Genomic DNA, 10,941 nt, shown 5'->3' with positions numbered 1-10,941 from the left:
GCATTTGCGAGGTAGCGCAAGGAAACAGAAGAAAGAAATGGCCCAACCCACCCCCATACACATGTATATACACACACGTCCACACACGCAAATATGCATACCTATACAATCTCAATGTACACATATATATATATACACACACAGACACATACATATATACCCATGCACACAATTCACACTGTCTGCCTTTATTCATTCCCATCGCCACCTCGGCACACATGGAAAACCATCCCCCTCCCCCCTCATGTGTGCGAGGTAGCGCTAGGAAAAGACAACAAGGGCCCCATTCGTTTACACTCAGTCTTCAGCTGTCATGCAATAATGCCCGAAACCACAGCTCCCTTTCCACATCCAGGCCCCACACAACCTTCCATGGTTTACCTCAGACGCTTCACATGCCCTGATTCAATCCACTGACAGCACGTCAACCCCGGTATACACATCGATCCAGTTCACTCTATTCCTTGCCCGCCTTTCACCCTCCTGCATGTTCAGACCCCGATCCCTCAAAATCTTTTTCACTCCATCTTTCCACCTCCAATTTGGTCTCCCACTTCTCCTCGTTCCCTCTACCTACGACACATATATCCTCTTGGTCAATCTTTCCTCACTCATTCTCTCCATGTGCCCAAACCATTTCAAAACACCCTCTTCTGCTCTCTCAACCACGCTCTTTTTATTTCCACACATCTCTCTTACCCTTATATTACTTACTCGATCAAACCACCTCACACCACACATTGTCCTCAAACATCTCATTTCCAGCACATCCACCCTCCTGCGCACAACTCTATCCATAGCCCACGCCTCGCAACCATACAACAATGTTGGAACCACTATTCCTTCAAATATACCCATTTTTGCTTTCCGAGATAATGTTCTCGACTTCCACACATTCTTCAATGCTCCCAGAATTTTCGCCCCCTCCCCCACCCTATGATTCACTTCCGCTTCCATGGTTCCATCCGCTGCCAGATCCACTCCCAGATATCTAAAACACTTTACTTCCTCCAGTTTTTCTCCGTTCAAACTTACCTCCCAATTGACTTGACCCTCAACCCTACTGTACCTAATAACCTTCCTCTTATTCACATTTACTCTTAACTTTCTTCTTTCACACACTTTACCAAACTCAGTCACCAGCTTCTGCAGTTTCTCACATGAATCAGCCACCAGCGCTGTATCATCAGCGAACAACAACTGACTCACTTCCCAAGCTCTCTCATCCCCAACAGACTTCATACTTGCCCCTCTTTCCAAAACTCTTGCATTCACCTCCACAACAACCCCATCCATAAACAAATTAAACAACCATGGAGACATCACACACCCCTGCCGCAAACCTACATTAACTGAGAACCAATCACTTTCTTCTCTTCCTACACGTACACATGCCTTACATCCTCGATAAAAACTTTTCACTGCTTCTAACAACTTGCCTCCCACACCATATATTCTTAATACCTTCCACAAAGTATCTCTATCAACTCTATCATATGCCTTCTCCAGATCCATAAATGCTACATACAAATCCATTTGCTTTTCTAAGTATTTCTCACATACATTCTTCAAAGCAAACACCTGATCCACACATCCTCTACCACCTCTGAAACCACACTGCTCTTCCCCAATCTGATGCTCTGTACATGCCTTCACCCTCTCAATCAATACCCTCCCATATAATTTACCAGGAATACTCAACAAACTTATACCTCTGTAATTTGAGCACTCACTCTTATCCCCTTTGCCTTTGTACAATGGCACTATGCACGCATTCCGCCAATCCTCAGGCACCTCACCACGAGTCATACATACATTAAATAACCTTACCAACAAGTCAACAATACAGTCACCCCCTTTTTTAATAAATTCCACTGCAATACCATCCAAACCTGCTGCCTTGCCGGCTTTCATCTTCCGCAAAGCTTTTACTACCTCTTCTCTGTTTACCAAATCATTTTCCCTAACCCTCTCACTTTGCACACCACCTCGACCAAAACACCCTATATCTGCCACTCTATCATCAAACACATTCAACAAACCTTCAAAATATTCACTCCATCTCCTTCTCACATCACCACTACTTGTTATCACCTCCCCATTTGCGCCCTTCAATGAAGTTTCCATTTGCTCCCTTGTCTTACGCACTTTATTTACCTCCTTCCAGAACATCTTTTTATTCTCCCTAAAATTTAATGATACTCTCTCACCCCAACTCTCATTTGCCCTTTTTTTCACCTCTTGCACCTTTCTCTTGACCTCCTGTCTCTTTCTTTTATACATCTCCCACTCAATTGCATTTTCTCCCTGCAAAAATCGTCCAAATGCCTCTCTCTTCTCTTTCACTAATACTCTTACTTCTTCATCCCACCACTCACTACCCTTTCTAATCAACCCACCTCCCACTCTTCTCATACCACAAGCATCTTTTCCGCAATCCATCACTGATTCCCTAAATACATCCCATTCCTCCCCCACTCCCCTTACTTCCATTGTTCTCACCTTTTTCCATTCTGTACTCAGTCTCTCCTGGTACTTCCTCACACAAGTCTCCTTCCCAAGCTCACTTACTCTCACCACCCTCTTCACCCCAACATTCACTCTTCTTTCCTGAAAACCCATACAAATCTTCACCTTAGCCTCCACAAGATAATGATCAGACATCCCTCCAGTTGCACCTCTCAGCACATTAACATCCAAAAGTCTCTCTTTCGCGCGCCTGTCAATTAACACGTAATCCAATCACGCTCTCTGGCCATCTCTCCTACTTACATAAGTATACTTATGTATATCTCGCTTTTTAAACCAGGTATTCCCAATCATCAGTCCTTTTTCAGCACATAAATCTACAAGCTCTTCACCATTTCCATTTACAACACTGAACACCCCATGTATACCAATTATTCCCTCAACTGCCACATTACTCACCTTTGCATTCAAATCACCCATCACTATAACCCGGTCTCGTGCATCAAAACCACTGACACACTCATTCAGCTGCTCCCAAAACACTTGCCTCTCATGATCTTTCTTCTCATGCCCAGGTGCATATGCACCAATAATCACCCATCTCTCTCCATCAACTTTCAGTTTTACCCATATTAATCGAGAATTTACTTTCTTACATTCTATCACATACTCCCACAACTCCTATTTCAGGAGTACTGCTACTCCTTCCCTTGCTCTTGTCCTCTCACTAACCCCTGACTTTACTCCCAAGACATTCCCAAACCACTCTTCCCCTTTACCCTTGAGCTTCGTTTCACTCAGAGCCAAAACATCCAGGTTCCTTTCCTCAAACATACTACCTATCTCTCCTTTTTTCACATCTTGGTTACATCCACCCACATTTAGGCACCCCAATCTGAGCCTTCGGGGAGGATGAGCACTCCCCGCGTGACTCCTTCTTCTGTTTCCCATTTTAGAAAGTTAAAAAAATACAAGGAGGGGAGGATTTCTGGCCCCCCGCTCCCGTCCCCCCTAGTCGCTTTCTACGACACGCGAGGAATGCGTGGGAAGTATTCTTTCACCCCTATCCCCAGGGATAATATATATATATATATATATATATATATATATATATATATATATATATATATATATATATATATATATATATATATATATATATATATATACACACACACACACACACATACACATACATACGCACATATATACACACACACACATACATATATAAACATATGAAAAATGTAAGAAACAATTTAGAAAACTGAAACTTCTAGCTTGAAATGAAATGAAAAAATGAATGTCACATAATGGTTCAACCTCTGGCTATGGAAAAAGGAAATGTATAATTTATTTACACAAATGTCAATAGTAGTTCTCATTATATTTAACCACTGTATCAATAAGCTTCAATGTCTAAGTTGATAGAGATGTCTAGAGTTGATAGAGATGCTCTGTGGAAGGTATTAAGAATATATGGTGTGGGAGGCAAGTTGTTAAAAGCAGTGAAAAGTTTTTATCGAGGATGTAAGGCATGTGTACGTGTAGGAAGAGAGGAAAGTGATTGGTTCTCAGTGAAAGTAGGTTTGCGGCAGGGGTGTGTGATGTCTCCATGGTTGTTTAATTTGTTTATGGATGGGGTTGTTAGGGAGGTGAATGCAAGAGTTTTGGAAAGAGGGGCAAGTATGAAGTCTGTTGGGGATGAGAGAGCTTGGGAAGTGAGTCAGTTGTTGTTCGCTGATGATACATCGCTGGTGGCTGATTCATGTAAGAAACTGCAGAAGCTGGTGACTGAGTTTGGTAAAGTGTGTGAAAGAAGAAAGTTAAGAGTGAATGAGAATAAGAGCAAGGTTATTAGGTACAGTAGGGTTGAGGGTCAAGTCAATTGGGAGGTGAGTTTGAATGGAGAAAAACTGGAGGAAGTGAAGTGTTTTAGATATTTGGGAGTGGATCTGGCAGCGGATGGAAGCGGAAGTGGATCATAGGGTGGGAGAGGGGGCGAAAATTCTGGGAGCCTTGAAGAATGTGTGGAAGTCGAGAACATTATCTCGGAAAGCAAAAATGGGTATGTTTGAAGGAATAGTGGTTCCAACAATGTTGTATGGTTGCGAGGCGTGGGCTATGGATAGAGTTGTGCGCAGGAGGATGGATGTGCTGGAAATGAGATGTTTGAGGACAATGTGTGGTGTGAGGTGGTTTGATCGAGTAAGTAACGTAAGGGTAAGAGAGATGTGTGGAAATAAAAAGAGCGTGGTTGAGAGAGCAGAAGAGGGTGTTTTGAAATGGTTTGGGCACATGGAGAGAATGAGTGAGGAAAGATTGACCAAGAGGATATATGTGTCGGAGGTGGAGGGAACGAGGAGAAGAGGGAGACCAAATTGGAGGTGGAAAGATGGAGTGAAGAAGATTTTGTGTGATCGGGGCCTGAACATGCAGGAGGGTGAAAGGAGGGCAAGGAATAGAGTGAATTGGAGCGATGTGGTATACTGGGGTTGACGTGCTGTCAGTGGATTGAATCAAGGCATGTGAAGCGTCTGGGGTAAACCATGGAAAGCTATGTAGGTATGTATATTTGCGTGTGTGGACGTATGTATATACATGTGCTTGGGGGTGGGTTGGGCCATTTTCTTTCGTCTGTTTCCTTGCGCTACCTCGCAAACGCGGGAGACAGCGACAAAGCAAAAAAAAAAAAAAAAAAAATATATATATATATATATATATATATATATATATATATATATATATATATATATATATTTTATTATACTTTGTCGCTGTCTCCCGCTTTAGCGAGATACCGCAAGTAAACTGACGAAAGAATGACCCAGCCCGCCCACATACACATGCATATACAAACATGTCCACACACGCAAATATGCATATCTATACATTTCGACGAATACATATATGTACATACATAGACATATACATATATACACATGTACATAATTCATACTTGCTGCCTTCATTCATTTCCGTCGCCACCCCGCCACACATGAAATGACAACCCCCTCCCCCCGCATGCACGCGAGGTAGCGCTACGAGAAGACAACAAAAGCCACATTCTTTCACACTCAGTCTCTAGCTGTCATGTATAATGCACCGAAACCATAGCTCCCTTTCTACATCCAGGCCCCTTAAAACTTTCCATGGTTTACCCCAGACGCTTCACATGCCCTGGTTTAATCCATTGAGAGCACGTCGACCCCAGTATACCACATTCTTTCACACTGAGTCTCTAGCTGTCATGTATAATGCACCGAAACCACAGCTCCCTTTCCACATCCAGGCCCCACAAAACTTTCCATGGTTTACTCCAGACGCTTCACATGCCCTGGTACAATCCATTGAGAACACGTCGACCCCGGTATACCACATCGTTCCAATTCACTCTATTCCCTGCACGCCTATATATATATATATATATATATATATATATATATATATATATATATATATATATATATATATATATATATATATTCCATACTATTCGCTATATCCCGCGTTAGCGAGGTAGCGTTAATAACAGAGGACTGAGCCTCTGAGGGAACATCCTCACTTGGCCTCCTTCTCTGTTCCTTCTTTTGGAAAATAAAAAAACGAGAGGGGAGGATTTCCAGCCCCCCGCTTCCTTCCCTTTTAGTCGCCTTCTGCGACACGCAGGGAATACGTGGGAAGTATTCTTTCTCCTCTATCCCCAACACATTGTATACATACTCTTCTCTAAAACTCTTGCTTTCACCTCCATAAACAAATTAAAGAACCATGGAGACATCGCGCACCCTTGCCGCAAACCGACATTCACTGAGAACCAATCACTTTCCTCTCTTCCTACACGTACACATGCCTTACATCCTCGATAAAAACTTTTCACTGCTTCTAACAACTTGCTTCCCACACCATATATTCTTAATACCTTCCACAGAGCATCTCTATCAACTCTGTCATATGCCATCTCCAGATCCACAAATGCTACATACAAATCCATTTGTTTTTCTAAGTTTTTCTCACATATATTCTCCAAAGCAAACACCTGATACACACATCCTCCACCACTTCTGAAACACATTGCTCTTTCCCAATCTGATGCTCTGTCCGTGCCTTCACCCTCTCAATCAATACCCTCCCATATAATTTCCCAAGAATATTCAACTAACTTATACCTCTGTAATTTGAACACTCACGTATGTCCCCTTTGCCTTTGTACAATGGCACTATGCATGCATTTCGCCAATCCTCAGGCACTTCACCATGAGCCATATATATACATTAAATTTCCTTGCCAACCAGTCAACATCACAGTCACCACTTTTTAAATAAACTCCAATGCAATACCATCCGAACCCGCTGCCTTGCCGGCTTTCATCTGCCGCAAAGCTTTCACTATCTCCTCTCTGTTTACCAAATCATTCCCCCTGATCCTCCCACTTTGCACACCACCTTGACCAAAACACTCTATATCTGCCACTCTATCATCTAACACATTCAACAAACCGTCAAAATACTCACTCCATCTCCTTCTCACATCATCGCTACTTGTCATTATCTCCCCATTAGCCCCCTTCACCGATGTTCCCATTTGTCCCCTTGTCTTACGCACTTTATTTAACTCCATCCAAAACATCTTTTTATTCTCCCTAAAATTTGATGAAACTCTCTCACCCCAACTCTCATTTGCCCTCTTTTTCACCTCTTGCACCTTTCTCTTGACCTCCTGTCTCTTTCTTTTATACATCTCCCAGTCATTTGCACTATTTCCCTGCAAAACTCGTCCAAATGCCTCTTTCTTCTCTTTCACTAATAATTTTACTTTTTCATCTCACCACTCACTTTCTAATCTGCTAACAATGTTATATGGTTGCGAGGCATGAGCTATAGATAGAGTTGTGCGGAGGAGGGTGGATGTGTTGGAAATGAGATGTTTGAGGACAATATGTGGTGTGAGGTGGTTTGATCGAGTAAGTAATGTAAGGGTAAGAGAGATGTGTGGTAATAAAAAGAGTGTGGTTGAGAGAGCAGAAGAGGGTGTTTTGAAATGCTTTGGTCACATGGAGAGAATGAGTGAGGAAAGATTAACCAAGAAAATATATTTGTCAGAGGTGGAGGGAACAAGGAGAAGTGGGAGACCAAATTGGAGGTGGAAAGTTGGAGTGAAAAACCTTTTTAGCGATCAGAGCCTGAACACGCAGGAGGGTGAAAGGCATGCAAGGAATAGATTGAATTTAACGATGTGGTATATCGGGGTCGTCGTGCTGTCAATGGATTGAACCAGGGCATGTGAAGAATCTGGGGTAAACCATGGAAAGTTTTGTGGTGCCTGGATGTGGAAAGGGAGCTGTGGTTTCGGTGCATTATATATAACAGCTAGAGACTGAGTGTGAACGAATGTGGCCTTTGTTGTCTTCTAGCGCTACCTCGCGCGCATGCGGGGGGAGGGGATGGTTATTTCATATGTAGCGGGGTGGCGACGGGAATGAATTAAGGCAGCAAGTATGAATCATGTACATGTGTATATATGTACATGTCTGTGTAGCTATTTGTATGTATACGTTGAGATGTATGTATACGTGCGTGTATGGACGTGTATGTGTATGTGGGTGGATTGGGCTATTCTTTCGTCTGTTTCGTTGCGCTACCTCGCTAACGCGGGAGACTGCGACAAATAGATATAAATATAAATAAATATAAATATAGATATAGATATATATATATATATATATATATATATATATATATATATATATATATATATATATATATTTATATATAGTTTTATATATAGTTTTTATCGAGGATGTAAGGCATGTGTGCGTGTAGGAAGAGAGGAAAGTGATTGGTTCTCAGTGAATGTAGGTTTGCGGCAGGGGTGTGTGATGTCTCCATGGTTGTTTAATTTGTTTATGGATGGGGTTGTTAGGGAGGTAAATGCAAGAGTTTTGGAAAGAGGGGCAAGTATGAAGTCTGTTGGGGATGAGAGAGCTTGGGAAGTGAGTCAGTTGTTGTTCGCTGATGATACAGCGCTGGTGGCTGATTCATGTGAGAAACTGCAGAAGCTGGTGACTGAGTTTGGAAAAGTGTGTGGAAGAAGAAAGGTAAGAGTAAATGTGAATAAGAGCAAGGTTATTAGGTACAGTAGGGTTGAGGGTCAAGTCAATTGGGAGGTGAGTTTGAATGGAGAAAAACTGGAGGAAGTGAAGTGTTTTAGATATCTGGGAATGGATCTGGCAGCGGATGGAACCATGGAAGCGGAAGTGGATCATAGGGTGGGGGAGGGGGCGAAAATCCTGGGGGCCTTGAAGAATGTGTGGAAGTCGAGAACATTATCTCGGAAAGCAAAAATGGGTATGTTTGAAGGAATAGTGGTTCCAACAATGTTGTATGGTTGCGAGGCGTGGGCTATGGATAGAGTTGTGCGCAGGAGGATGGATGTGCTGGAAATGAGATGTTTGAAGACAATGTGTGGTGTGAGGTGGTTTGATCGAGTGAGTAACGTAAGGGTAAGAGAGATGTGTGGAAATAAAAAGAGCGTGGTTGAGAGAGCAGAAGAGGGTGTTTTGAAGTGGTTTGGGCACATGGAGAGGATGAGTGAGGAAAGATTGACCAAGAGGATATATGTGTCGGAGGTGGAGGGAACAAGGAGAAGAGGGAGACCAAATTGGAGGTGGAAAGATGGAGTGAAAAAGATTTTGTGTGATCGGGGCCTGAACATGCAGGAGGGTGAAAGGAGGGCAAGGAATAGAGTGAATTGGAGCGATGTGGTATACCGGGGTTGACGTGGTCAGTGGATTGAAGCAAGGCATGTGAAGCGTCTGGGGTAAACCATGGAAAGCTGTGTAGGTATGTATATTTGCGTGTGTGGACGTATGTATATATATGTGTATGGGGGGGGGGGGTTGGGCCATTTCTTTCGTCTGTTTCCTTGCGCTACCTCGCAAACGCGGGAGACAGCGACAAAGTATAATAAAAAAAAAAAATAAATATATATATATATATATATATATATATATATATATATATATATATATATATATATATATATATATATATATATATATATATATATTATATATATATGTATATATATATATATATATATATATATATATATATATATATATATCCCATTTTAGAAAGTTAGTACAAGGAGGGGAGGATTTCTGTGTCGGAGGTGGAGGGAGCAAGGAGAAGAGGGAGACCAAATTGGAGGTGGAAAGATGGAGTGAAAAAGATTTTGTGTGATCGGGGCCTGAACATGCAGGAGGGTGAAAGGAGGGCAAGGAATAGAGTGAATTGGAGCGATGTGGTATACCGGGGTTGACGTGCTGTCAGTGGATTGAATCAAGGCATGTGAAGCGTCTGGGGTAAACCATGGAAAGCTGTGTAGGTATGTATATTTGCGTGTGTGGACGTATGTATATACATGTGTATGGGGGGGGGGTTGGGCCATTTCTTTCGTCTGTTTCCTTGCGCTACCTCGCAAACGCGGGAGACAGCGACAAAGTATATAAAAAAAAAAAATATATATATATATATATATATATGTATATATATATATATATATATATATATATATATATATATATATATATATATATATATATATATATATATATATATATAGATAGATATTCAACGCTCCTTCCTTGGAGAGTAATAAAGGAAGGGAAGAATTCCGGCCCACTTGCTCCAGCCCCTATTGGTCATCCTCTACGACACGCAATAGATACGTGGGTAGTGTTTTTCCTTCCCTGTCCCTTTAGGCTAAGTCATTTTTTTTCTGGGCGCTGCATCACTCACGCGGACAATAGCGAACACAAGGTAAGATATTCCTATGCATAAATATATGTGTAGACTAGGAGGCCGGTGAACTCGGTGTCCAGGCGAGGAAGCCCTTACTGTGCGGTGAGGGGGAACCATCTCTTGAACGTTGTTTACTATCACACAACATTTTGCACTCTCGTATGTTGTCCACGTTCACAGTCTCATATTGAGGTCAGTCTGTTCACCCAGTACTCTCAAAATATCTATGTACAGAATTCTTTACATCTTTGGTGGCAAATTTCTTGTTTACTTTCATGTTCTGGCCTCTGGTTCTTATACTCTCGCATCTTTCGAAGAACAGTTCATTGTCTACATTGTCAAGGTGGTTTGAAAACTTTAGTGTTGGTCACCCCTTACTCTTTTCTTTTCTTCAATGGCAGACATATTTAAGATCTGAAGCCTTTCCATGTAACTCAGCTTTCATGACTTTGGTACCATCATTGTTGCCTTCTTCTGGACCTTCTCTATAATTTCTGTGTGCCTTTATAGGTGCGGTGACCAGACTCGTGAGACATATTCTTGTCTTGGTCTAATAAAGGATGCAGATAGCTTCCTGAGCTTTCCTTGTCCATTTACTCGAAGACGATTTCATGATTATCCAGCAGACGATTTGTATCCTTCACTCTCCTCCTAATGTGGGACTCT

The sequence above is a fragment of the Panulirus ornatus genome, chromosome 5 (genome assembly GCF_036320965.1).
Source record: "Panulirus ornatus isolate Po-2019 chromosome 5, ASM3632096v1, whole genome shotgun sequence".
NCBI lineage: Eukaryota > Metazoa > Arthropoda > Malacostraca > Decapoda > Palinuridae > Panulirus > Panulirus ornatus.
The sequence above is the reverse complement of the archived record's forward strand: the minus strand, read 5'-3'. Positions refer to the sequence as shown.